At 39.7% G+C, this 27,407-nt stretch overlaps 1 pseudogene; it reads left to right on the top strand.

Moving 5' to 3' along the window:
- Positions 1-23,338: 23,338 nt before the first annotated feature.
- Positions 23,339-25,177, top strand: LOC149224932 (pentatricopeptide repeat-containing protein At3g26782, mitochondrial pseudogene; annotated as a pseudogene).
- The last annotated feature ends 2,230 nt before the right edge of the window (positions 25,178-27,407 follow it).

Below are 27,407 nucleotides of genomic sequence, written 5' to 3'. Positions count from 1 at the left end.
CATTGAGCTATAAGCTGGAAAACTGGGGCCGAGCTTGCATGGTATGCCCTCACTGAGTCCTCAATTTTCCGAGAAGTGGGCTTCCGTCCACGGGGTTTACCAGAGGAGGAACTTGAATTATGGGGTTCTAATTTAACTTGTTTCCCACGACCATTAGAGCCACAGGTGGCTCTGCGTTTTCCAGATGTTGCAAGAGCCATGTGGTTTACTTCAAAATACCCAACTATCAACCTGCAAACATGTAACAACCCTGGTGAAAATTCCATGTAATAAATGTTAAAAACAATAACCACAGGTGAATGGGACACATATTCCAAGTTGAATGTTGGGAAAGACATCCTAGGGGGTGTTCATTTGATTGTTTATGGCTAAGGAAATTGGTAAAGGCAATGGTTAAGGAAATTGGCAAAGGCAATGACTAAGGCATTAAAAGGCATTTGGCACATTTATTTATTAAAATAATGTAAATTAGGAGAAAAAGAAGGTGAAAGGTCACAAGTTGCATGTGAGGAGGAAAATGAAGGAAAATAATGGAAAATGAAGAAAATAGAGGCCTCATTCATAAAAAGGCTTATGAGGATCAGTTGGTAAGCTTTTGTCAGTTCAATTTTGGAGCTCTCTCATTATTCTCTCTCTCTCTCATACTCTTGGCTACTTAGAGTTTTCTTGGAGCACTCTTGGAGGGTGTGGCATACTTGGATTCTTGGAGCAAGAAGGCAAAGGAAGAGCAGGAAAGTGCAAGAGGGCATCAACATTAGTAGCTACATCAGATTTTCTTGTAGGTATCGAGTTGCATGTATGGTTTCTTCCCTAGTTTTGGCATGCATGGCATATGCATGTGGTTTCTTGGTTGTGATCTGTCATTGGCATGGAGGATTGCCTGGATCAACAGTGGATTGCCTAGCCTTGCCATTTCCTAGATATCCATGGTGATTGTGGGTTTACTTTCATTGTTTTGCTTTGGTTGGTTCTCATTTTTCCATAGCTTGGGTTGAGTTGTTGAAAATAGCAACAAGAATGCTAATAATAGCATTGCTATAAATAGCATTTCAGGATATATCCAACTCTTTTGGAAATAGCAAAAAATAGAAATGCTAAAAATAACATTGCTATAAATAGCATTTTGTGATATATTCCAATTTTAATTTGTCCTTGTATTAACATTGAGAATTAAAAATTGAATTTAGTCTCACTAGCTATTTGAAAAATAATTAATTAATTCATCTTGAGTTAATTAGTTGGAGAAATTCAAGCTAGAAGTCTTTGTGAAGTCATGCAACTGTTATCCCTTGAATTAAGGAGATAAGGATGAGTTGTATTTGAGTTGTAATTAGTTAGCTCAGTTAACTAAGTTAAGTCCAGTTAAATTAGTTCCAAACAGTTGGAGGAACTAATTGTGAGTTCAGTCAGTTAATGCATGCATGTAGGTTTTAACCTCGTACAGAAATTACCTGCATACAAATTCTAAAACATAGAAAATAAATAATGCGAGAGCAGAACACATAAAACACATATACACAGAGATTTTCCCCTGGATCCCAAAACCAGGACTACCAGCTTGATTTTTCATTATGTTCCTTTCAATGTTACAATACATATTTATACATGCCGAAGCATCCAATACCATGGACCAAAAACCATCGCATCCAAAAACATGTGCGAAAATCATGCACAAAACCATAGGTGGGTCTGCCCAACCTAACATAGGGTCCAAAACCAAAATTTTCCGCGTCGCTTCCCCGGACCCCATAAAGTGGGGTTACGGGTGCCCCTCAAACCCCCGGTTAACTACGTGGAAAGAATATAACACAACCCAACATTCTCCCACTTTTTGTTTTCTTTCCACAAGGGGCCACACGAGAGCTTAGTCATTTTTCCAGCCCTGAAATGCCCATTGTCTCTCTACACCAAGAGAACTTCTCAAAGCTCACAGATTTTGTCAATGCATCTGCAGTATTCTTCGAAGTGTCCACCTTTACCAGCAACACCTTTTTGTCTTCTATCATATCCCTCACAAAGTGATACTGAACATCAATGTGCTTTGTCTTTGAATGATATGCAGGGTTCTTTGCCAAGAAAATTGCACTTTTGCTGTCACAGTCTATCCTTATAGCTTCCTGTACTAACCCCATACTTGAACACAATCTTTGCAACCAAACTGCTTCCTTTCTTGCATGAGTGGCTGCCATGTATTCTGCCTCTGTAGTTGACAATGCCACTACAGATTGTTTCTTACTCATCCAACTGACTGCACCTCCAAATAGGTTAAATACATACCCACTTGTAGATCTTCTCTGATCCAGATCTCCAGCCCAGTCTGCATCAACAAAGCTATGAATATCCAACACTCTATCCAATCTTGGTCTTCCTTGGTAGCACAAACCATAATCACTAGTGCCACTCAAATACCTGAAAACCCGCTTCACTGTTGTCCAGTGCTCCTTCCCTGGTTTTGACATAAACCTGCTCAATACTCCCACTACATGTGCAATGTCTGGTCTAGTACAGACCATTGCATACATTAGGCTACCGTCTGCACTTGCAGATGGAACACGGGACATGTCCTCTTCCTCTTCTTGTGTCTTGGGACACTGTTCAGCAAATAACCTCACACCTACAGGAATAGGAACCTTCACTGGTTTACTATCCTGCATATTAAACCTCTGCAATATTGTCTCGACATACTTCCTCTGGTTTAACCAGAGCTTCCTCTTTTCCCAATCTCTTTTAATTTCCATGCCCAAAATATAGTTTGCAGCACCAAGATCTTTCATGTCAAATTTGGAGGATAATTGGGTCTTCAAATCCTGGATAATTTCTTTGTCATTTCCAACCAGCAACATATCATCCACATACAAGACTAGATAAATAACACGGTCACCAATTAATTTAAAATACACACAGTGATCTGCTTTGCTTCTGGTGAAGCCAAGTCCCCGTATAAATGTATCAAATTTCTGATACCACATCCTTGGTGATTGTTTTAACCCATATAGAGACTTCTTTAACTTACATACCAGTTCTTTCTTACCCTTCACCGCAAAGCCTTCAGGTTGCTTCATGTAGATCTCCTCTTCCAGATCCCCGTGAAGAAATGTTGTCTTCACATCCATCTGTTCTACCTCAAAATCAAAAGCAGCAGCAACAGATAAAAGTAAGCTAATAGAAGTTACCTTGGCAACAGGAGAAAAATATCACCAAAATCAATTGCCAACACCTGGGAATAACCTTTTGCTACCAACCGAGATTTGTATTTCTCCACTTTTCCCTCTGCATTTGTCTTCTTTTTGAACACCCATTTGTTGCCAATGGGTTTCCTTCTAGCCGGCAACTCCACCAGATCCCAAGCCTCATTTTTGTGCAAATATGCCATTTCATCAACCATGGCCTCTTTCCATAGCTTTCCATCATCTGAATCCACTACTTCCTTCATAGTTCTAGGATCATCATCAATAACAGACAAAGCAAAATTTGAACAGAAAGCAGATGGACTATACCTTTCTAGCTGCCTTCTTTCTCGAACTGATCTTCTCACAGCCAGAGTTTGTGGCTCTTCATCTTGTAATTCCTCCTCTGCTGTAGAGTATGATTCTTCCTCCTTTAGCTCAAACTATATCTTTGTAGAAATTTTGAATAATTTAACACATATTCAATGGAGATTATCATACAATTATAAGCGGAACATGTATAATACATAATCTCCTCTACGTTGATCATCAATTTACAGAAGCAGAAACATTCACAGGCACACATAGAAGCATCAATCAAACTCATAAACACAGTATGTATCTCGGGGAAAGCATCTCACTAAAAACCCCACACTATCTGTATATTATATTGATTGAATCATGTAACATTACAAAGTACAATGTTTATCACAAGCAATCCAGTACCAGCTCCACCTGTTACACACAATACATCTCAGATCTGATCTCCAAATCTATTCCACTGCTTGCCTGTCTCTCCAGCTCAATACCTGCTCAAGAACTGATGAGAATGGCCTACCAAACTCGTATTTGACCTACAAATAATCACTCACACTTTGTTGGACGTGAGCACAAGGTACAATTCTTGATATTGGCCAATTCATTGGCATACTCAATCCCTCTGATTGTGCAAATCATCATGCACAACTATAGTCACAACTGATAGCAATCTAATCCTCTAACACTTGTCCCTGTTGAACTGAACATGCACTGACATGCAACTGAGTTAACTAATGTATTCTATAGTTGCATTATGAGTTAATAACTTGTGAATTAATTAATAACTAATTCACCCAACTCATCTCTAGTCTATTGATCAGTTAGACTAAATACAACCAGTTTAACAAAGCTAAACTGAACACAACTCCATCAACTGCACCTCCAGTCCACTAAACTCAACTCACTTGAGTTCTAACTGAAGTCCTGCATGCAAATATTAGTCATCCCATAGGTAACCACGTATTTCCCTCTGGGATCTGCATGTACCACATCCGTAGCTCATCCTGAAGTGCTCCAAGAGAATAAGATCAAGTTTATAGTCCAAATATTATTATGAGACAATAATATTTGACTTTTCTATTTTTGACAGCTAGTCTAAAAATAGACTTTGATCACTCACATTGTGATCACTCACACTGTGGTCACTCATACTATGATCACCCACACTGTGATCATCCACACTGTGATCACCCACACTGTGATCACCCACACTGTGATCACCCACACTGTGATCATCCCTGCTGGGATCAAAAATAGAACTTGCGCCATAATTTGCCTGCGGGCCCACTTAGTGAAGGAGACTCTTTTCACTAAGCTCCATCATCTTGTTGCATTCTCAACAAGCATTTCTTGTTGCACACTTTTCAACACTCCCTCTCAACAAGAAAGGCTTCCTCTCAAACCCGATCCTGTAACTCTGGAATGTTCTCCATGCAACACATCTGGCCGGTCCACTTGCTCTGTCATCAAAGTCTCTGACTGCTATTGCCTCTGTCGACTGAAAACTCTGCATCTCTGTGCTCTTCACCATCTGACTGCTCTAGCCTCTGTCACTTTGATCTCTGACTGCATCCGTGCTGGTGCTGGTTCTATCTCCCAGCATTGCATCCGCACTGCACCTCCCAACTGACCTCCCTGTTGGGCTAGAAACACCCTCTGATGCTGAAGCTCTACCTGCTGTTGACAAGTGCTCCCTCTCTGACATCTACGCTACTGCAACATCTCCATGCATCTCGTGCCATTGCACACCTCTCTATGCCACCTAGCACTGTGCAAAACACTTGTGCCTCTCGCATTGCTGCAGCCTGCTAGCTATGCGCTATCCTGGGATTCCCTGCACTGTCGCTCTCTCTGTCGCTCCATCCGCATCTATCTCTACCCAATCAATCAGTTCCTGCTACTACACATTTGGGGCTCCCGTAGCAAGGTCTCATCCAGGAGGTTGGGTACCTCAAGGATCCTGCCCCTCCTCCTTGGGACGATCAATCCACATCACCCCACCTCCTACCTGGAGGTATGGTTGCATGCAATCCCTCAGCCCACCTGGCTCAAATTTTCCCCCTACTGGAGGTCTCTGGATGAGTAGATGTCTCTACTCGATCTCCTCTCAGCTTCCCCTGTTGTGGCTCCTCCACAACCTCCTGAAGCTGCTGCACCAATCATGGCTCCTCGACAATCGTCTGAGACTTCTTCTGGCTCTGCATGTTGAGAGGTAATATGCGCTCCCTCTCAACCACCAAGTCTCCATCAGTTTCCTCGTTGCTCAAGGCTTTGCATGCATCTTGAACCTCAAGAGCATACAGGTTCTTGACCCGTGAACCAATCTGCTTCACCTGTCTGGTGATGATGTGTCTAAGGAAAACATTTCCCTTACTGAAGACTACATCATAGCCTTTGTCTTCCAACATTGCGATCGATACCAAGTTTCTCTTCAGTCGTGGTACATACTTGACATCGGTCAAGGTAAGGCGAGCTCCATGCTCCCTCTAAAAAATAATCGTGCCCACACCTGAGACACTATACTTCTCATCATTACCCATCCCTATGAGTATCTGGAGATCTTTCTCCTCCAAAGTACTGAACAAACTTTTGTCACCGGTCATGTGGAAAGAAGCTCCACTGTCAAGAAACCAACCACTTCCCATCATGGATGAAACCATGCATGCGAAGAGTGTGAAATCCAACTCAAACTGTGAAGCAAGTGCCTCACCTTCAGATCCTTCCCCGGATCCCTTCTTGGACTTCTTCTTTGGGCAATTAGTAGCATAATGACCCAACTCATGACAACGAAAGCATCTCACCTTTGCCTTGTCAACCTTCTTCCCATCATTGGAAGAATTGGATTCGGAAAGAGAAACCTTCCCCTTCCCCTTCTTCGCCTTACTCGCTAAGGCACAGTTCTCCTCATCCTGCATGGATGAAGAACCGTCTCTGGTGCTCCGCCTGATCTCCTCCTGCACAAGATCTGACCATAGTCTTTCCCATCCTAGCAATTTCTCCCGACCATTGACAGAGTCCTGATAGGAATGCCAACTCTTCGGAAGACCAAGGAGAGCCAAGCTCACCAAGTCCTCATCATCGACAGTAACCCCCACACTTCCCAGCTCATCTCGACACTGAGTGAACTTCGTGAGATACTTGGGCATACTGTCACCATTCTCGCATTTGATGTTTCTGAGTTTATCTTTGAGCGCCAACTTCCTCTGATCACTCTTGCTTTGGAATAGATTCGTTAAAGCCTTCCACATCATATATGGAGAAGTCTTTCCATGCAGGCTGGACACAATTTGATCCTTCAAGCCCTCCAACAGAATCCTTCGACATTTTGCGTTCTTCTTTTTCTAAGCATCAGCTTGAGTAGCATCAGTAGGCTTCGGGACATCCGTATCTATGAACTCCTTCAGCCCGTTATCATCCAATACTGCCTCCATCCTGTCCTTCCATGCAATATAGTTTGAGCTGCCCTCAAGAGCATACTCCAATCGCAATCCGTTGAAAGACATTGTTGCGTTGCCACCAAGAAAACACTGCTGCAAATTCGAATTCCACCAGCAACCAACTCAACTGCCTCGGATCTAAGATTCGTGAGAACACAATATTTCTTGTACAGAGATCCACTGTATGGGCATTCACCGGATATTTCACCATCCAAAAGAAGGATGAATCCAGAGGCTACTTGGCCCGATTAAAGACTCTGCCCGAAGAAATATAATGTAAACACTTCCTGAATAGTAGATCAAATGATCAATCCACGCTTGATATCCTGTAAAAATCTCTTCTACAAATCAAGCAGCTCTGATACCATGTAGAAATTTTGAATAATTTAACACATATTCAATGGAGATTATCCTGATCATACAATTATAAGCGGAACATGTATAATACATAATCTCCTCTACGTTGATCATCAATTTACAGAAGCAGAAACATTCACAGGCACACATAGAAGCATCAATCAAACTCATAAACACAGTATGTATCCCGGGGAAAGCATCTCGCTAAAAACCCCACACTATCTGTATATTATATTGATTGAATCATGTAACATTACAAATTAAAATTCTTATCACAAGCAATCCAGTACCAGCTCCACCTGTTACACACAATACAGCTCAGATCTGATCTCCAAATCTATTCCACTGCTTGTCTGCCTCTCCAGCTCAATACCTGCTCAAGAACTGATGAGAATGGCTTACCAAACTCGTATTTGACCTGCAAATAATCACTCACACTCTGTTGGATGTGAGCACAAGCTACAATTCTTGATATTGGCCAATTCATTGGCATACTCAATCCCTCTGATTGTGCAAATCATCATGCACAACTATAGTCACAACTGATAGCAATCTGATCCTCTAACACTTGTCCCTGCTGAACTGAACATGCACTGACATGCAACTGAGTTAACTAATGTATTCTATAGTTGCATTATGAGTTAATAACTTGTGAATTAATTAATAACTAATTCACCCAACTCATCTCTAGTCTATTGATCAGTTAGACTAAATACAACTAGTTTAACAAAGCTAAACTGAACACAACTCCATCAACTGCACCTCCAGTCCACTAAACTCAACTCACTTGAGTTCTAACTGAAGTCCTGCATGCAAATATTAGTCATCCCATAGGTAACCACGTATTTCCCTCTGGGATCTGCATGTACCACATCCGTAGCTCATCCTGAAGTGCTCCAAGAGAATAAGATCAAGTTTATAGTCCAAATATTATTATGAGACAATAATATTTGACTTTTCTATTTTTGACAGCCAGTCTAAAAATAGACTTTGATCACTCACACTGTGATCACCCACACTGTGATCATCCACACTGTGATCATCCCTGCTGGGATCAAAAATAGAACTTGCACCATAATTTGCCTGCGGGCCCACTTAGTGAAGGCGACTCTTTTCACTAAGCTCCATCATCTTGTTGCATTCTCAACAAGCATGTCTTGTTGCACACTTTTCAACAATCTTCTCAAGTTCCTTTGGTTGGACTTCATGTTTAATAACATCTTTCACCTCTCTGAACACCACATCTCGGCTGTACATAACCTTCCTTGTTACTAGGTTCCAAATCTTATAACCCTTTAAACCATCCTTATACCCAATAAAGATGCACTTTTTAGATTTACTATCCAACTTTGTTCCTTTCTCCTTTGGAACATGTACATATGCATCACATCCAAATACCCTCAGATGTGAAAGAGAGGGTTTCTTACTAGTCCATACCTCTTGTGGAGTCTTATCCTCCAACGCTGATGAAGGTGACCTGTTGACCAGGTAACATGCAGTATCCACCGCCTCTGCCTAGAATTCCTGTCCTAACCCAGCACCACTGAGCATGCTTCTTGCCCTTTCCATCAATGTCTTGTTCATTCTTTCTGCAACTCCATTTTGCTGAGGTGTATATGGAGTAGTCTTTTGCCGTGCTATACCACACTTCTTGCAGAATTCTTCAAATTCCTTACTGCAAAACTCTCCACCATTATCTTTCCTCAACACCTTTATCTTCTTCTCTGTCTGGTTTTCCACTAGAGCCTTAAATTCTTTAAACCTATCAAAGACTTCAGATTTCTTCTTAAGGAAATATATCCATGTATTCCTTGAGAAGTCATCTATAAATGATACATAGTACACTGACTTACCCAGTGATGGAACCTTCACAGGTCCAAACACATCACTGTGCACAAGCTCTAATATATGTTTCGCCCTCTTATCACCAGAAGGGAAACTCACCCGATTCTGCTTCCCATATACACAATTTTCACAAAAATCAAAATCCAGAGAGTTATTACTCATACCTTCTACCATACCTTTACCATGAAGTATTTGAAGGCCCTTCTCTCCAATATGTCCAAGCCTTTGATGCCACAACATGGTCTTCTCTCCAGAGACCACTAGATTTTCTGCTCCACTTTCAGGAACCATAGAACTATTGCACCCATCAATAACAGTGCTACCTTGCAGCTTGTACAGAGTTCCAATCCGAACTCCCCGCATCAATACCAGTGCTCCCCGAACCATTTTACAGGTATCCTTCTCGAACATTGTTTTTACACCTGCATCATCCAGCTTGCTAACAGAAATCAAATTTCTGGCCAATGCAGGAATATGTAGAACGCTCGGAAGTGTTCTAACCCTTCCACCTTGCAACTTCAACTTTACTTTTCCACGATCAATGATTCTATCTTTCTTGTCATCCCCCAAGAAGACATCACCACCATCATATTTCTCATACTCGCAGAACCACTCTCTATGAGGAGTGAAATGAAAGGCTGCACCTGAATCAATCAACCATGCCTCATGATCTACATGTGTACTTGAAGAAGCCAAGTACACATCCCCACCTTCATTTGAGGTGGTTTTCGCCTCTGCAGAAGGAGCCTCATCAGATCCCTTTCCTTTGTCAGGAACTTTAGATTTACAGTCCCTTTTGAAGTGGCCTTCCTTTCCACATTTCCAGCACACCACCTTTACAAGCTTTCCTGGAGATTTAGATTTCCTTCTAGATTTAGATCTCCCACTCGATGACTTATTTTTGTTTTTGTTTTGGGACCGTCCTCGTACAGACAAAGCATCACCATTTTGGCTCTCCATATTTTTCCCTCTCATCTCCTCCGTCAGCAAGGCTGAGACTATTTCATCAAACTAAAAGGCAGTTGCATTACTACCAATTGCAATAACCAGACTATCCCACGAATCCAGTATAGAACACAACAAACTGATGCACTTATCTTCATCTGAAATTTTAATATCAACAGATGCTAACTGACTTACCATAGTATTAAATGCGTTCAGATGCTCTGTCACCGAGTCTCCATCTTTCATCCTCAGGTTATACAGCTTTTTCCACAGGAACAGTTTATTCACCAGAGACTTAGATTGGTACAAAGTCCCTAACTTGTCCCACAAAGCCTTTGCTGTAGCTTCCCCTGATGCATTCAGTAGTATTGGATCTAAGACACACAATCGTATTGTGCTCTTTGCCTTCTGATCGAACTTCTTCCATTCTTCATCGGACACTCCCGTTGGTTTAGTACCCAGATCTACCGCGATCCACTGATCTTTATCCACCAACAGATCCTCCATCTTGAGTTTCCATAACTCAAAACTCTGACCATTAAATTTCTCGATCTCTATCTTTCCACTACTCGCCATCTTCTTTCACCGCTAGAATTGATCTCGCAGATCTCCCACTGAATAAGGTCTACCACAGGCCTGAGCGAAACCCCTCAGCAACAAAGGCGTCCCCTTGAAGCCAAATCTACTCTGATACCAAATGTAGGTTTTAACCCCGTACAGAAATTACCTGCATATGAATTATAAAACACAAAAAATAAATAATGCAAGAGCAGAACACATAAAACACATATACACAAAGATTTCCCCTGGATCCAAAAACCGGGACTACCAGCTTGATTTTTCATTATGTTCCTGTCAATGTTACAATACATATTTATACATGCCGAAGCATCCAATATCATGGACCGAAAACCATCTCGTTCAAAAACATGTGCGAAAATCATGCACAAAACCATAGGTGGGTCCGCCCAACCTAACATAGGGTCCAAAACCAAAATTTTCCAGGGCGTTGCCCCGAACCCATAAAGTGGGGTTACGGGTGCCCCTCAAACCCCCTATTAACTACGTGGAAAGAATATAACACAACCCAACAATGCATGCATGCAACTAGTGTTTTCCAGATAACTGAATATTCTCTCATAAATAACTCATGCATGTCAATTCAGACAGAGACCCAGTTGAGATTAAAGACATGTACATTGTACTATCAGTTGGAGGAATTTTCCTATAAAGGAAACTCATCCATGCAGAAGGAATTATCTCCTTCAGGATTGTGCAGTTATTTCAGAGGTCAGTGTTGTGTGTGAGGTGAGAATCACACAGGTTGCAGCTGGAGGACCCAGGAGAAACTGCGTAAGGAAATAGGAGGCTTGGAGGACTAAAGGAAGACATATGTTTTGTCTATTCTGTCTATGAGCAACAGTGAGGGATTGTACTGAGAGCTAGATAGCTAGTGAGCTAAAGCTTTGTGTAATCCTGAGATATTTCCACTTGTATGGTAATACAGATAGCGGGGTTTTTAGCTAAGGCTTTCCCCAGAGTATTCTTCTGTGTTTCATGTGTATGATTTATTTTTCTCTGTTATATGTGTTCTAATTGATCTTGCTCAAATTGATTAAGCTTCCGCAAAGTTTGATAGTAGAAGTAGATCAAGTATCTTGCTTTAGTATATTGCATTATCAGGTGATCTACGGTGAAATTTCTACATGAGTTACTAGTCCTAGAAGCTCTGGTTGAAAAAACACTCTAGAATCCCTGTAACAACTTGGGTTGAGTTACTAGTCTTAGAAGCTCTGGTTGGACAAATGCTCTGGAAGCCCTTGGCGAGTTGAGTTACTAGTCCTGGAAGCCTTGGTTGGACAAATGCTCTGGAAGCCCTGTATAATTTGTGGGTTGAATTACTAGTTTTGGAAGCCTCGGTTGGAAAAATGCTCTAGAAGCCCTAGAAGGCTTGGATGGAGACCAATCTGATGATGGTTTTCTTTTGGTGATGTCCGACCGTGAGGTGGAATAACTGTTTGATGGGTTGAGGTGGGTGGCTTCTGGAAGCCCTGTATGAGTTTTGATTGATGTGTTTTATGAGATCCCACATTCATGCTTCGAATATGGAACGGGGGTGATTGGCTGAAGAGAGACTTGGCTCAGCCAATCTATGGTCGGGTGGAACGTGGTAGTCCCATCACTGGTTGGTTCATTGCATTTATTAATGAAAAAAATTCATTCCCTTGATTTTCATGTGCAAATGTACTTATGTATATATGGATTTTGATGGCTGATATGTTTATTGTATTTATGTTCCTATTATGTTGTTTATATGCACATTTACCCCAGAGGTTGTTACAGAGTGGTATCAAAGCATGGTTCAAACACTTGGACTGGATGGGCTCTATCATAGGTAAAATGAAAAACAAAAGTTAATTTTTAGACCTTTCTGTCATATCTGTTATAACTTTTCTTCTGTGGAATATTAGAAGTCGAAAATTTGTCCATACTGAAGGTAAATCCCACTGATATTGTGATAAAAATTTCAGACATTTATTCGCTATATTTTAGGAGATATGACTAGTGGAAGTCGAGCTTTCTCGATACTCCTAGAATTCTACACTAAATAGGATTGTGTTGGTATTTTTGTTATAACTTTTCATCTATGAAATATCAGAAGTTGAAACTTGAACCATAGTCAGGGAAAATACCATTGATCATATGGTTTAGTTTCCATAACTTGTACTACTAGAGTTTAGTATATATGCATTGAATGATTCACTATATTAGTTTGCATGAAAAGTGTTTGATGAAATGCTTAAATGGTTCAATGATTAATTGCATACAAACCGTTTGATAAAATGCCCCAATGAGTATGTTGTTTGTGGTTGGAGATAGTATTAATGTGTACTAGTATTGTTGTAGTTTATATATGCCTACTTGTATGCAAATAGTTTTCTATATTAGTTTGCATGTAAAGTGTTTGAAGAAATGCTTACATGCAAATGTAATAGTATAGTAATTGTTTGAAGAAAATGTAAAAGTATGGTAATTGTTTGAAGAAAATGTTATTTTTTAGATGTGACAATATTATGGTATGATAATATGAATGTAGATGATCTATGCATATTTGCATGCAAAAAATTTGAAGAGTTGTATGTAGGGAATTTGAAAGGTTGCATGCAGAGAATTTGAAAAGTTGCATGTAAGGAAATGGAAAAGTGGCATGTTTTTAGTTATTATGTTACAAGTGGAATAAGTGCAATGTTTTAACTTAATATGATACAAATGTATGAGAAATAAAAATCAATTTCTTTTCAAGTGTGGTTAAATTTAGTAGAGCTTTGGAGATCCCATTTCCATAATTGGATATTGGAGGTCGGGCCATTATAGTAGCTTCCTCCTTCTACCTTAGTGTGGACCATGGATAGTAAGGGGGTATGCTTATAGGTTGTTAGTATTGGTGAATGCTGATTTCAAATTAATAGACACAATATCTTAATTTTTAGAACATGTGACTAATTGTGTATGAATTATATGTCGCTTACCTGTTGATTTCATGAAACCTACTTACATCCGTGTATGTTAGGTTACATTTTTGAATATTTTGATTACATGTATCAGTCTTGTAGGTTGATTACAAGAATTGATCGCTTATGTTCGACTACTTGCATTTATGCGTAGGTGTAGTTGATTTGGAATTACTTATGCATACTGTTGGTTGCATGTGGAAATGTGTACAATGGAGTAACAATTGTTGTTATGCATGTATGGTTGTGGCTATGATTATGCATGTATAGTAGGTCAAACATGCCTTGTGAAGTCATTGTATGAAATTTAGGTCATCATGATGCTATTGGTTGTTATGATGCTAATGAGCTAGTTGAGATAGAGCAAGGGATGCAGATCATCATAATGAGGTTGCAGCATTAGACTTTGGGATAAGAGCAGATCGTCATACAGGTAGTGTATGTTTGGCATGTAGGTATGTAAGTTAAGGATTATTATATGCCTTAGGGTTATATACATTAGGTTTATGAACATATATTTGATGTTATGGTTACATTTATGATAGATGTTAGATGATTAGTGTGGTTATATGCACATGTGTCAGATAGTCAAGAATGATAGTAACCTATAGTTTTATGCATTGCTATTGTTGTTTTATATTAGATAACCTGATGATTATGTTGTATGTTGTTGATGAGTATGATATATAGCTTATTGTTGTTATATGCTATTAACTTGATGATTAGGGTCATTTCATTGAGATATTGATGTTATAATTTGGATTGGTCATATGTGGGATGGTTATGTTCATTGCCTTGAAGATCTTAATGTTATATGTATTGTGTTAACCTAGTTTGACCTATGCAGATGGTTATGGTTGCGATATTCAGGTATGAACCGACATATTTGTGAGATGGTGTCATACTAATCTAGATTGACTTTGCATATGTGTACGGGTTTACGATGTGAAGATGTTAGTTATCATTATGGATATCATGATTTATGTCGACATGTTATAAAGTTATATCTCGCTAACTAGTTTGATTATGCAGACAAGATAGCCTCCCCTGAGGTACACTAAGGTATGAGTTTGCTTATGTATTATACTTGTTGTTTCATAGTTGATTATGTCGTCTATTTGGTATTTGAGTGTTTAGTGCCTATTATGTCGTCTAGTTGATTTATTTAACATGGCATGATTGTTTGATGAATTGAAAAATATGAGTAGGTGTTCAAATGATCTTGTTTTAAGATGATTGTACTAAAATATATGTATTGAGATAGTTAATATGTACTTGAGTACAGTAGGTGATATTTGTAGTATTATGACTGATGACTATGGATTATTACATGATTGTTAGTCTTGGTAATGGTGGATTTCAAATTAATAGATATGATTGTCTTGATATTTTAAACATGTGGTTGACATGTGTGAGCAATTGTAGGGTAACATGCTTGGTATTAGCATGACAAGGTAATAGTTGATGTGTCTATATAAATAACAGTTGGGTGGTGTGACAGCACATAGTAAGCCTCGATTCCAACAAGGTAAAAAGGTAAAAGAAAGGAATTGGACAAGAATTCCTTTGGCTATGTTTGGAAACCCTAATTTCGAACAAATGAGTGCTTTTCACATAGGAAGTCTTCTTAACCTTGATTTTGTCTGACATTATGTGGATATGTGCTATATTCATGAACATGCACTTGACAGGTATATTAGTTAGTCTTTAGCTACATGTGAATTTGTTAAAGGATTGGAGTCCCTTGAGAGATGGCGTGGATGTGTTCAGTTGCAAGCAACATGCTTGGCACAATTAGATGAGGTAATTAGTGTATTATTATGCTTGATTATACATTGACAGTTCTGTGTTTATGGCAGGATGATGCAGGGAGTTGCATGGAAAGACAAGTTGCCATGAAATCTTGAAGTAGGCTAGGGTTGAGCTTTCCCTGGAAACCATGGGGATTGAGTCATGGTGTTTGTTGTTAGCCTTGTGATTTTTGTCTTTTATGAATTGTTGAGATTGATTTACGACTTTGTTTATGTCTAGTGTATGGTAATACCACTTTTTTTGCGGAGTCGTGTTGTTATTGGTTTTTATGGTCTTCTTCTTGTTTGTTTCTTGTCTTGCCTTTCATGTTTTGAGTCTTGGGAATTGGTTGGGAAAGAGGAAAGTTGATGGAGCTCGGGGACAATTGTGTGGTACCTGAAAGGTAATGTAAGATTTAGATGAAGCTCGGTGTATGAGTAAGTGCAGCTGAAGGTAAGACTATGACAGTCGGTTGGACTAGTTGGGTACATTGTGGTAAATGGACAATAGCAATATAGTCATGAGAAATGTAACTAGAAAAGGTAAAGTAAATGGATCTGAGGTGTTAGATGCCTTGGCTATGTTGGGGATTGTTATTCTCAATATTGTGCATGCTATGCATGAATAAAGGAAGTTCTCTTAACCTTGACCTTGATATCTGGTAATTATTTTATGATCATGATTATGTTGAAGTTTATATATGTATACATGTATGTATGTATGTTGTTGTTTGATAGGATCACGATTGTTTTATGCTAACGTTTATATATATATATATATATATATATATGTATGTATCCATGTATCTATGTTACTATCTAACAGGGTTGTCAGGGATCATTCTTGTGGAGGAATGATTGCTTATGCATGAGAATAAATTGAAGAGGTTCATCGTCTTACAAGGAATCAATTGGGAAAAATAGTCACGACAAATATACGAGGTCAATATCATGTGGATATGATTTGATATTGTATACTTGTATTATGCCTATGTCTATGTTATAACAGGTAATGTTGAAGGATACATCAACAAAGTGAAAGCAGTGTGGTCTGCGGCATGCTAGGATAAGCATGGATGAGATACCAGAGGCAAGGTTTCTTGGTAAGGACAACGTGGTACTATTGTTGAGCATAAGTTGTATATGTTGTACATGTTGCATCTATGATGTGTGCACTTGTGGTGTTGTGTATACATAGCATGTGTACATGTTATTTATGCAATGTTATGTACATGATGGTACAAATAGGGTTGTGAGAATGTTGGATATGCGGTATTGTGTACATATTGTACTGTGTGCATGATGGATATGTGGTGTTGTGTGCATATGGTGCTATGCACATGTTGGATATGCAGTGCTGTGTACAGATGATGCTATGTACATGTTGGATATGCAGTGCTATGTACAAGTGGTGTTGTGTGCATGTGGTACATTGGTACTATGTACACATGGTGTGGTGTGCATGATTGAAAAAGTGGTGCCGTGTGCGTGTGGTGATGTGTACATATTGTACAAGTGGCGTTGTGTGCATGTGGTGTTATGTACATGTCGTGCATGTGGTGCTGTGTCCATGTGGTGTCGTGTACATGTCGTGCACGTGGTACTATGTACATGTGGTATTGTGTACACATTATGCAAGTGGTGCAGTGTACATGTGGCATTGTGTACACGTTGTGCAGGTGGTGCCATGTACATGTGATGCTGTGCACATGTTGTGCAGGTGGTGCGGTGTACCGGTGGTACTGTGTACATGTTGTACATATGGTATTGGTGTACGTGTGGTATTGTGTGCATGACATCCATGCTGCGTTATGGGCATGTGGTATTATGTATGTGCATCATGTAGTCGTGGCATTGCATTGTGTGTATTCGTTGTGTTGCAATTTGTGTAGGTACATGTATTGGGTGGTATTGCACATCGAGTATAGATGGATGCATTATGTTGTACACTGGCTGTAGGTGTATGTGTTGTATGTTAGGAGTAGGTGATCTGAGTTCGGGTGTGACGAAGGACCCTTCTAAGACCTTTTACTTTCGTGATGTGTTAAATTGCATTTTTAAAAGAACATAGGTGAATACATATGCATGTTGTAAAGAAGAGGAACATGTCAATCATCAACACATGAAAACATAAGCTGTTGATAACGGAGTTCGTCCAGGAGGGACTACGTCTCCGAACCCCGGTGTCAAGATGGTTTAGGTCGTTGCATTAAGTGCTGTCAATAGTGATGATGTACATAAGAGGTGATGTAGTTATCATACAAGCAAAATGCCCTTACGCAGGAGTGGCTCCAAGAGATGTTCTGCTACAAGAACTCTCAATCAAAAGACTCCTATCAGTATGACACAAACTCATATATGATGATAATGAGCATCCCGCCAACATGGCATAAAAAGGATCTCAATGCAAACATGCATGGCGACAACATGAGTATCCCATCAACATACAACAAAGGGATCTCCAAACACAACATGACAAATCATGAAAACAAGTACATCACACTGATGATTCCGCATCACATCAAGTAGGAATCAGGAAAATGAGTGAGAAATAAGATCCCACATCAAGCATCAAATAAGGATCTGTGCAGCACAATGCATAACAAAAGAATTACATGAAGAAACTGCATATACCTCACATCCAGGGGCCATCTGAAGAAGCAGATGTCAAACTTTGAAGTTGTTCATGCCATCAATCTCATGGCATCAATCGCATGGAAATGGCTGCTCGCACATGAATGCTGACACCCGCATTCCACTTAGAAAAGTGGCTGAAGAATAGAATGAGCAAATAAGAAATCTGAACGCATCATCAAATTTGTGGCATCGAATAGTGCAAAATCAACTGTCAAATTTCTGGATTCTAAGAAAATGAAAATCTGGGGCTTAAGGAATCTTTTAGATCCCCCTAGATTCCTCAAAGATTCTGCTCCATGGGTGGATTGGAAATATGCAACTCAAAAGGCGAATTCGACCTTGCCATTGTGATCCCTGCAGAAAACCATGAAAAACGACTGTAAACTTGACTATGTTCTGACAAAATAATTTTTACCTCCCCAGAGAATCTTTGGGCATCAAAGAATATTCTGCCTCCGTTGTCTCGAAATTCGTGCCCACTCTTGGTTCCTCCATCTCCCCCATGCACTAAGAAAACTTGGTTTATATACATTTCTCTGGGTGGATATTCCAATGTAATTAGTTTGGCATAGTGGTAATTGAGGTAAATGGCTGAGGAGGGGTTGGGGGATCAAATCCCGCCCCTCCCTTTTTAACATATTATTGTTTGAACTAAAACAATTTTTGGGGTCAGGCCCGCATTGGGCAGCCCACCCCTTAACGCTTCGTACTCCTGCACTGTTGGTTTTGGTTGGGCACAATTAATGTTGCCATAAGTGGGGCCGTTGCGTTGTCATATGGTGTGGAGGTTGGTGAGGGTGCCCGGGAGGCGGGCCGGCCACACCCGTTGGGCGGGTTCAAGCCTCGCCACCCTTGGCTCATAGTTGTGTTTTAAAGGGGGTGTGGGCTGGGTCCACCGGGGTGGCCCACCCACTGCCCAATATATGATATGCGGGGGTTATGTGGAGGGCTCGGCGGGGTAATGGCCACTGAGCCATTTAATTTTTAATATGTTGTTTTAAGGTTGAGGGACAGCTAGTAGGGGTTGCGGCTTGTTGGCCTAATTTTAATAAATTTTTTGGTTATATAATAGTTTTGGGGATGCGGGGGTGGTGGCCTGCTACCATAATATATATATATATATATATATATTCAAAATTTTGAAAAAAAGGACCGAAGGAGACAAATTAACCGGGCCACAAATTCACCCGGAATCTGGCCCAAGTTGGCCAGAATCTGGTGGCCGGGTTCTGTCTAAATTGTGGCCTCCTTAAGTCTACCTAGTCAGCAAAAAGTCAATCGAACTTTGATTGCTTCTAACTTTTGTATACGGACTCGGTTTGACGAACCGTTCACATCACCATAATCAGGACGGCGAGATCTATGCTCTGGCCTTGGTCCAAAATCATTCTGCTCACTTTGATTTTCGAGCTTTCATAACCTCTCTTTGTCCTGTGTGTCTCTAGAGCCACCTGGATCAATAGGTGCATGTATTTCATGGTGTTGTGTGTCAGGTGTGGCTGTATATGTGTGATGCACACTATGCATATGTGCAACTGGTAGAGGAGAAGGCATTGGGTGCTTGCAGGGTGTGGCAACCGATCTGGTGTCTATACAAAAGAACAAAGGCAGAAGTAAGGATCGATAAAGGATAAGTATAAGTATTTTAATTCAATTTTATTATGCATGAGATAAATGACTATGGTATATGATGATTATATGTGATCTATGATTTTGTTTTATGATCATTACATGTGATTTATGATTTTTGATCTATGATGGTTGTGTTTGAGCTAACCTGATGTTATATCTTTATATATGCTAATTTGGTCAAATATGCTAGTTTGACTTGTTGTGATAGGGAGCGAAGAGGATTGAAAATGTACCTTATTGATGAGCTACCAGTGAGGTATGATGTGAATTTATTTTCAAATTATTTCAAATGTAATGGAAGTTATGTGTTTGGAACAGGAATTCATGAAATGCCCAATTGGGTAGTTGAAATCAACTACAAGAATTAGTAGCTTGATATGGTGGTTTGGTGGTTGCTTATGGTGGTTTGGTAGTTGCTTTATGATGGTTTAGTATTTTATTTACGTTAGTTTAGTATATGCTTTATGGTGATTGATATATGCTTTATGATGGTTGATATATGCTTTATGATGATTTGATATGTGCTATATGTTGGTTGATACATGTTATATGATGTTTTGATATATGCTATATGATTATTAGTGTATGATTGATATATGTTTGGTATATGATTTGGCATATTTTTTGGTATATATATTTTGATGATGTTGTTATATGTACACTCGTGTATGGATGTAAATACTGTAACAAGCTGTGTTATAAGGCTCCACTATGCGGTATGGGTGTTATGTTATTATGCTATCATGTGGTTATGTTATCATGATGTTATGATGTCATATGAGTTTTTAAGTAGGATGATCATTGTAAATACCGTAATGAGCTATGTTATAAAGCTCCACTATGCGGTATGTTGTCATGTTTTCATGATGTTATGTCTTGAGTAGATCTTTCATTGTAAATACTACATCGAGCTGGGTTATAAAGCTCCATGAACAGTATGTCTTCTGTCAGCAGGTTGTTGAGGTATATGTGTGATTGAACACCGAGGATGGTGTCCCCCAAGGGGGAGGGTTCTGTAACAACCCTAGTGAAAATTCCATGTAATAAATGTTAAAAACAATAACCACGGATGACTAGGACACGTATTCCAAGTTGAATGTTGGGCAAGACATCCTAGGGGGTGTTCATTTGATTGTTTATGGCTAAGGAAATTGGCAAAGGCAATGGCTAAGGCATTAAAAGGCATTTTGGCACATTTATTTATTAAAATAATGTAAATTAGGAGAAAAAGAAGGTGAAAGGTCACAAGTTGCATGTGAGGAGGAAAATGAAGGAAAATAATGGAAAATGAAAAAAATAGAGGCCTCATTCATAAAAGGCTTATGAGGATCAGTTGGTAAGATTTTGTCAGTTCAATTTTGGAGCTCTCTCATTATTCTCTCTCTCTCTCTCTCATACTCTTGGCTACTTAGAGTTTTCTTGGAGTACTCTTGGAGGGTGTGGCATTCTTGGATTCTTGGAGAAAGAAGGCAAAGGAAGAGTAAGAAAGTGCAAGAGGGCATCGACATCAACAACTACATCAGATTTTCTTGCAGGTATCGAGTTGCATGTATGGTTTCTTCCCTAGTTTTGGCATGCATGGCACATGCATGTGGTTTCTTGGTTGTGATCTGTCATTGGCATGGAGGATTGTCTGGATCGACAGTGGATTGCCTAGCCTTGCCATTTCCTGGATAAGCATGGTGATTGTGGGTTTACTTTCATTGCTTTGTTTTGGTTGGTTCTCATTTTTCCATAGCTTGGGTTGAGTTACTAGTCCTGGAAGCCCTGGTTGAACAAATGCTCTAGAAGCCCTGTAACAACTTGGGTTGAGTTACTAGTCCTGGAAGCCCTGGTTGGAAAAATGCTCTGGAAGCCCTTGGTGGGTTGAGTTACTAGTCCTGGAAGCCTTGGTTGGACAAACGCTCTGGAAGCCCTGTATAAGCTGTGGGTTGAGTTACTAGTTCTAGAAGCCTTGGTTGGACAAATGCTCTAGAAGCCCTGGAAGGCTTGGATGGGACCAATCTGACGATGGTTTTCTTTTGGTGATGTCTGACCGTGAGGTGGAATCACTGTTTGATGGGTTGAGGTGGGTGGTCTCTGGAAGCCCTGGATGAGTTTTGATTAATGTGTTCTATGAGATCCCACATTCATGCTTGGAATATGGCGTGGGGGTGATTGGCTGAAGAGAGACTTGGCTCAGCCAATCTATGGTCAGGTGGAACGTGGTAGTCCCATCACCGGTTGGTTCGTTGCATTTATTAATAAAAAAAATTCATTCCCTTGATTTTCATGTTCAAATGTACTAATGTATATATGAATTTTGATGGCTGATATGTTTATTGTATTTATGTTCCTATTATGTTGTTTATATGCACATTTACCCCGGAGGTTGTTACAAAACACTTAACTGAAATACCAACAAGCAACCTCGAGCGAGCCAAAGTACGGGACCCGGTAGTGGCCAGGGATTGCCCTCTGCTGAAGTACCTATCAGGATAAACATTGTTAAGAGCCGCATCTTAAACAAAACCCAGAATTGCCGCCAGTTCCCTGTTAGGGCCCTGAGAGAGAAGAACTTGTCATAGGCATAGGTCATACAATATCTAGAACTGTTGAAGAAAGAGAGAGACCTTAAACAAATCAAATGTAGAGGCCTTAATATATTTCGGCCAGAACCACAAACTCGTATATACAACCCAAATTGGAGATACCGGTAGAAGAACCAGGTGAGCCATGAACATCTCAAGAACCTAGCTATTAAAATACCCATACAAATTAACAGAATTCCATTGAGAATCGACACAAGGATTAATAAGACAAAACATCCATCGTCCAGAGCCGAGACAACTGAACCTATATTCCAAGACCCGTCCTTCCTTATATGCTGACACATGTCAGATCTTCCATTCCCTAGAACCCATAGACAGGAGAAAGGATCCATGATGCAGAAGAGGAACAAAGGACTGAGTATATACCCAAGACAACTAGGCGAAGCCCATGGAAAGTGAACCTGGGTTCTACAAGGGACAGACGCGATCTACTATCGAGGCTAGTCGAGCTCTTCGTTGCGCTAATACCGAACCAATCACCAACAAAGAACTTACCAAAATGAACACCACAAAGGCTGAGAGCATGCCGCTTTGAAGCCTTATTACCACCTTTCCTCAAATGAATTACCTTGCTACGAAATGCCACCATACCATGTGAGTGGAGCATGTGGAGGGTGGCAGAGATCTGCTATGAAATCCATACACAATCCATTATGCATTAGGATTTTCAATATATACCGTCTCGCACCCTAATTGAGGAGTTCCCAATACTAATTTGACTACTAAGTTATGATATGTTTTTCTACTCTGTAAAATAAATAAATAAATATTCAAATTATATATATATAAATAAATAATTGGCCAGGCATTCTTAAATGAAAATGTAGAAATTATATATATAATTGTTAATTTTTTTATTATTATTTTTATAAAATTATTATTAAAGATTTTAAAAATTATTAAAATACGCCAAAGTTTCTACATTTTCATTTAAGATATTGCTTCTTCAAGAACTAATTAACCGTGTAAGTCAATCCCGGATTAGAACTTAGTGTAACAGACGGCCTATACTGCCAAGGTATACGGGCTAAACCATAGCTCAATGTACCCACGATTGTGTTTCTTAAGGGATCTGCAAGGTTCTTACCCTACTTCCTGCAGAAAGCTATGCATCATTCATCACGGTCATCATCACTAACACTTTTACGAGGCCCTGATCACCATTTTCTTCACCATAAGCAAATACCCAGATCTCAAGCACGTCAATTAACAAACCCGGGAGCGGATACCAACTCCTATATATTTTCCTTGCAGACTTGTGCCAGCATCAAATCACTGAATAAACTCCATGCCAGTCTGCTCATCACTGGACATGAACAAGACGCTTTTGTGGGTACCAAACTTGTCAATATTTATGCCAAATTCGGCTGTCTGGAGAGTGCACGCCAAGTGTTTAACAAAATACATGAGCGAAACGTTTTCATATGGACTTCAATGATCAGAGCTTATGCTCTCAGCGGAAGGTGTGAAGAAAGTCTGAAAATTTATAATCAAATGCGGTTGGCAGCCATTAACCCAAACAATTTTACATTTTCCTATGTACTCAAGGCATGTGCAAGTTTATCAGCTTTGCAAGAGGGAAAACAGATTCATCGTCACATTGTCCGAACTGGATTTGAGGCAAATGTTTATGTAGGTACCGCTCTGATAGGCATGTATGCTAAATGTGGAAGTTTGGAAGATGCACACCAAATGTTTGACAAATTATCTGAGAGAGATGTAGTCTCCTGGAATTCAATCATTGCTGGTTGTGCTCAAAATGGGGATGCTGAAGAGGCATTGTCACTGTTTCATCAAATGCAATTGGAAGATGTAAAACCCAATGAAGTCACTGTGGTCAGTGTGCTTAGGGCGTGTGCTCATGTAGGAGTTTTGAGTCGAGGCATCTGTGTCCATGATTATATAAGCAGAAGAGGATTTGTGTTGGATGTTTTTGTAGGGACTGCTCTCATTGACATGTACGCCAAATGTGGAAGAATTGACCTTGCACGCGAAGTGTTCGACAAAATGTTGGAAAGAGATGTAGTTTCATGGAGTGCAATGCTTGCAGGTTATGGAATGCATGGGCATGTTGAGGATGCACTTAAACTTTTTGAACAAATGCAGAAGGCAGCTGTGAAGCCAGACCATATCACTTTTGTTTCTGTTTTGTCTTCGTGCACTCATGCGGGTTTGGTTAACCAGGGCTGGCAGTACTTTCAATCCATGAGCCAAGACTATTGCATCACACCTCGTGTGGAGCATTATGCTTGCATGGTTGACCTTCTTGGGCGTTCGGGGTATCTCAGTGAGGCTCAAAAGTTCATCGAAGTGATGCCATTGGAGCCCGATGCTGATGTGTGGGGGGCCTTACTCAATGCTTGCAGAATTCACTGCAATATTAAGCTAGGGGAACAGGTGGCGCAGCGCCTTTTCAACTTAAAACCCACAAAAATTGGCTATTATGTATTGCTGGCTAACATGTACGCGGCGGCTGGAAGGTGGGATGATGTAGCAAAGGTGAGAATGTTGATGAAAGATAGGGGACTTAGAAAAACACCAGGATGCAGCTTCATTGAAGTAGACAACATAGTGCATTCATTTGTTGTAGGAGACACATCACACCCTCAATCTGAGAAGATATATGAAACCCTCAAAATATTGATTGGGCAGATTGAGGAGGCGGGCTATGTTCCAAACACGAACTTTGAGCTACATGATGTAGAGGAGGAGGTGAAGGAAAACACCCTATACAGCCACAGTGAGAAGCTTGCCATTACCTTTGGGCTTATTAACACAAGCCCTGGTTCTCCGATACGAATTATGAAAAACCTCCGTGTGTGTGGCGATTGCCATAATGCCACTAAGTTCATCTCCAAGATTGCCATGAGAGAAATTATTATGAGAGATGGAAACAGATTCCATCACTTCCGAGATGGATTATGTTCTTGTGGGGATTACTGGTGATGCTAACAAAAGTTTCCATGGGCAAGCTTGTTTGAGTACGAAGTCTTATTAAAGCACAAGCTTGTTTGAACTTTGAATATGACATCATCTTCTTTTTCCCCAAGAAACACCTTGCGGTAACACTTTTAGGGACTTCGTTAAATTTATAAATGGCACTCACTGTAAATTTGTTGGCATTGATTATAATGCCTGACCCAGCATGGATATCAAATGAAGCATGCAACAGAGGCAACCTACTGAAGAAAACAATACCAAAAAAGGCAACCAGCCCAAGGAAAGAACACTAAAACCTATGTCTGAAGTAAAATGCATTCAACCACTTAAACAGCCGACTAGGCTAATTTGAATATGGCGTTTTACCAATTACATGTTATTGTGGTTTCTAGATCGTCATAGCATTTATATATCCATGCTACAGTGTTCGAGAAATACAAGAGGTGATGCTGCCCAAAGCAGGTGAATGACTTTACGAAATGATACTGGGGCTAAGCTATCTGCTTCTGCAATAGTTTTCAACCAAATCTAATGAGTACTATCTTTCGTTCTTTAACCAACCTCCATGCCTTTCAAAGAGTCATCTTTGAACCCCCAGCTTTGCCAGCTCTAAAACGAAAACCTTTTGTGATCATTATGCATTCCTGTATTTTGGTCAATTTGTATCAACATTCAGTAAAAAAATTTAATCAAATCTTAAGGTACTCCAATGAATGGTTTGATTGAAATTTATAATGATCTTCTCTAATCTGAAATATGTCTAACCTCAACGATTTGCTTCTTATGTTCGGATTTCAATCACAATTGACATGTGCTCTCTGATTCTCAAGGCATTCTCCTCTCTCTTTTCCCTCAAATGTTAGCTTCAAATTCGAACAACAGACTTGGTTTTAAGTCTGAGAACAGTTTCAAACTCAAACTATTGATTTCGGCTGGTCTCCAACAAGTTCATACACTCCATAACCTTTAAGTGTTTAAATGTTGAATTCATGTATTTTTGGTCCTATCAACCATTTCTTTGCTTTGAGGCTTCATCCATAATCTTAATCACGTCGTATTTTTAGTTGTATTATTTGTTACACCTCCTGTTATTTATTTGGATGTCACTCCAGATTTTCATGGTACAGGGATCTTTCCTGAGTGAAAGTTAAAAGTTATACCCAAATTGATAGCCTTTTGAAGATAATTTCTACTTGCCCAAGCATAGGTTGCAGGGATGTCAAAATTGAACATGAAAAACTGTTGATGGCTACTTAACTCTAATAGTACTATAACTACTGAAAACAAAGCAGCCCTTCGATCTTTTCCTTTGTTAAAAGCAATGCTTCTATGAGTTCGAAATATTATCAGCTTACAAACTCACACCTATCTAGGGAATATGCACATCCTAGAGACAACCAGGGGACCAGAGTTACAAACTCACATGTTTCCAGGGAACATGCACATCCTAGAGACAATCAGGTGACAAGTGTAGAAAATCCATGAATTCTGATTGGCTAATATGAACAATCTGAAATATAATTTATTTTCATATAAAATAGGTTTTTTCTACTAAACTTTGTAGTGGAATAGGAACAAAAATATATCATAGTCACACAATAGCAAAACACAATATTTTTTTCTAGGGAACCCAACTAGGAAAACACTTTGTTTGTTCTAGAATTTTATTGATAGAAAAAACCTAGCACTACGCCTCTTACAAAATACAATTGTTTCAATCTGAAAAACGCACTTGTCTTTCCTTCTTGTTCTAAGCTTGAAACCCTTGCAAGACTGCTGATCTCTACTGCCCTCTACCAACCTGTGCGCAAACTTCTCTTGCACACTCTTCCTCTCACAAGCTTGCACAAACTTGTGTTTCCTATTGCTTGGTCTCACCAATTCGTGCTCACCAAAACAATGATTAAACTTGTGCCTTTCTTCCTCCTTTTAAAAGCAATTCGAATGGTTAAAATTAGTGAGTTTTCTAATTAAGGAATGATTTTGTGATTGATTCAGTTACCATGAGTTAACTGCTCATGCAGCTCATCATATTTCAAGTCAACCACTTGAAACTCAATCACTTGTGTTTTTCTTCAATCAACTCACACTAGAATATCAAAAACTCGACTTTCAATTTCAACACATCAGTTAATTGCATCCTAACTCGTCCTATTTTTTAGGGACTTATTCTTAAATTATAGGAACTCATCCTAATTTATAGCGAATCTCCTAAGTTTTAGGAACTCGAGTCATG

Source organism: Pinus tabuliformis, chromosome Q (assembly GCF_031772625.1).
Source record: "Pinus tabuliformis cultivar Carrire ecotype Pingquan chromosome Q, CPIR1, whole genome shotgun sequence".
Taxonomy (NCBI): domain Eukaryota; kingdom Viridiplantae; phylum Streptophyta; class Pinopsida; order Pinales; family Pinaceae; genus Pinus; species Pinus tabuliformis.
The sequence above is the reverse complement of the archived record's forward strand: the minus strand, read 5'-3'. Positions and strand labels throughout refer to the sequence as shown.